The sequence below is a fragment of the Onychomys torridus genome, unplaced genomic scaffold, assembly GCF_903995425.1.
Source record: "Onychomys torridus unplaced genomic scaffold, mOncTor1.1, whole genome shotgun sequence".
NCBI lineage: Eukaryota > Metazoa > Chordata > Mammalia > Rodentia > Cricetidae > Onychomys > Onychomys torridus.
This window is the reverse complement of record NW_023412642.1, coordinates 1-3,237: the sequence shown is the minus strand read 5'-3', so window position 1 is coordinate 3,237 and position 3,237 is coordinate 1.

Below are 3,237 nucleotides of genomic sequence, written 5' to 3'. Positions count from 1 at the left end.
CCATCACTGAGAGAAACAAAGACAGGAATGTGAAGCAGAGATTATAAAGGAGCACTGATTTCTGGCTTACACAGACTGCTTTATTTTGTAGGTCATCCTAACCTACCCAGAGTCAACAGTCTGTTAACTATATATAATATCCCCAATTATCAAATGGAATAATAATGAGGAATACTCTGCATTATGCTAGCCTGTGGGGGTATATTGATTACCTTAATTGATGTAAACAGACCCCTCCCAAACTGAGCAGCACCATTTAGTGAGCTTTGGGTTCTGGACTTCATAAGTATAGAGAATGGCTGATCACATGTAAGCATGTGTGTATTTGTTCTCTCTCTTTCTCTTCTATTGACTGAGAATGTGATTAGGTACTTCAGGTTATTACCCCAAATTCCCCCAATCAGGCATCATAGGACAAATCTACTCAGTTCTTTTGGTCAGCATATTTTGTCACAGCAACAAGAATGAACCAGAACATAGAATGTCTCCCTGCACTGACACCATCATTGTGTACCACAGTCCATGGGGAGCATGTTTGCATCCAAATTTGGAATTCAGAAGAAGAATACTTTTTGTTTCAACTATGGAAGTAGCACCTATACCCTAGATGTTCTAGCACAATCAAATACAATACAAGTGACTAGAAACCAGGAATCAAACCTGCAAATGATCCATCAGGTTCATTGAAACTCGCTCCCCAGCCCATGTCTTATTTGTATTCAGAAAGACTAACAGATCTTGTGGAATTGTTTTTATCTGATTTGGTGTAACCCATTGTCACATAGCTCATGGCTTACTGGTACCTTACATCTCACTTGTCATGGCAGCCGGCTGGCAGTGTCTCCCTGCCTCAGCCTTTTACTTTTAGAATTCTCTTCTCTGTTTGTCCCACCTATACTTTCTGTCTGGCTACTGGCCAATCAGTATTTTATTTATTAACCAATCAGAGCAACACATTTGACATACAGAACATCCCACAGGATAGGAGCATTCTAACGAGGCCCTAGATTTATCTGAAGACTCCTCTCCAAACTGTTGTAATTATATATATAAAACCTCCTTTACTTACTTGGAGGACATTAAATAATGACTTAACTCCTAAGGTTGTTTAGTCAAACACATGCCACAAAAGGACATCCTAATACACACATGCACACTCACACACACACACACACACACACATACACAAACACACACACACAGATTTTTCTATATTATTTTTATTAGTACTAAAATGTATTCATACAATTTATTTGTACATTACTCAGGTTTAACTCCATGACTCTAGTATGCTATGTATAGTATAGCTAATTATAGTTAGCTATATAGCTCAAGTATACTTGGCTATAACCTCAAGAAAATTATTTATATATGCATTTGATATTCATTTAGCTTTATGTTAATCTCCCCAAAACTATAAACATTTTATTATCTTCTTAGAAGATTTAAGTCAGTCTAGATATACTATGGATCAAAACCAGAAATAATTCTTATGATATTTTATCCATAGATGTGATATTTTAGTGCTATCATTGCATAAACTCCTTCATTTCAAGTCAATCATCTGTAGTAGTAACTGATCCCTTTAGAACTTCCACTCCAGAACTCCTCATTATCAGAAACACGTGAAAATAAAGTTTTCCTCAGCTCATGAAAAGCAAACCAGCCCTGATCCTGTAGCCCTGGCAGAAAATCCCAGACCTAGTTTCCCACTCACGATGGAATTGGGCTAGGCAGGGATTTCCTTGTTGTTTTTCATAAAGAAGCAGAGATGCTAAGAGTGGAAGGGGACGTAAGTGAAAGGAAGTTGAACATGTGTGACAGTTTCCTGACTAGAATTCCTTGTGTTTGCAGGTGTCCAGGGTGAGATGCATCTGGTGGATTCTTGGGGGGGGACAGTATTAGTGATCTCCTCAAGATCCATGAGATTCTTTTGTGCAATCATGATGATCCACTTCAGGCAGGTTGGACAGTCACTGCATCAACCAGTCTCAAGGGAGGGCTAGAGTCATGGAGTGATTCTCAGGGATTATTAATGTCAATAGTGAGTACTAACAGATTCTGCAAAGGGCTGAGTCCTCATCTGCAGAGATGATTCTAAGAACATTGTGTATCTACAAGTAGGAAATGTGAGGACTGTGTACGCTGCTACCCACTACTGTGCAAGACACACAGTGCAGAGACTTCGGTGTGAACCTAGTTCTGTGGGATAATGCTGATATACACTCTAAAGACTTGTTATTCCTCTTGGTTTAATAAAATACTGAATGGCCAATAACCAGACAAAAAATATGGGTAGGACAATCAGACTAGGAGAATTCTTGGAAGAGGAAAGTGAGATGGCTTGCCGGACAGATGCAGAGGACTGAGAAAAGGTGCCAAGCCATGTGGCTAAACATAGACATGAATTATGAGTTAATTTAAGTGTAAGAGCCAGTTTGTTACAATCTGAGCAATAGGCCAAACAGTTTATAATTATTATAAGTCTCTGTGTGTTTAATTGGGACTGAATGGCTGAAGGACCAGGTGGGACAGAAACTTCCTTCTACAATTGGGTTCACTGTCGGGCCTTCATCCACATAGACTTGATAAAGCTTTAAAAGGATTATTAGTGCACAGAAATGTAGTCACAGTGGGCTTCCTGGTGTTGAATTCTCATGATAGTCAGCACAGAGACTCACCTCCTGACAGGTGTCTGTGAGAAAGAGCTGGCTGCCAGGAGCCAGGAGTAAGCATCATGAAGGGCTCCTGCAATCTCCCAAAAGCTTAGGTATAGAGAGGCTTCTCCCAGCCCCTGCTTCTTCTACCTGTGGGCTTGAGAGCGCAGCTGTGAGCTTAAAAAACACAGCTCCATGATGCGTAATACTGCTTCCCAGATTTGGAGAGGTAAGCGTGACTGTTTGGTACCATGTTGGAAAGCGCGAGTGGGGTGGAACCATCAGCCAAAACTCTGCTTTCAACCTAGCCACATAGCTGAAGCATCTTAACAGCTTTAAAATCTCTCCTGGTCAGAAAAGGATTGTGGATACACAATGAAGACAAATTTAGATGGAAAAAGACCTCTAATGACAGGCATTTTTCAGGATTTGTCAAGGAAGACGTTGGCAGCAATGTATCCAAGAGTCAAGATTCCTCAGACGTGCGTTATTGTGTATTCAAGGGGAAGGTCTCTCTGCTAGGTATGATTTCTAAAACAGCTCTCTATTCAATAAGAAATTATTTTACAGATCTTCTCCC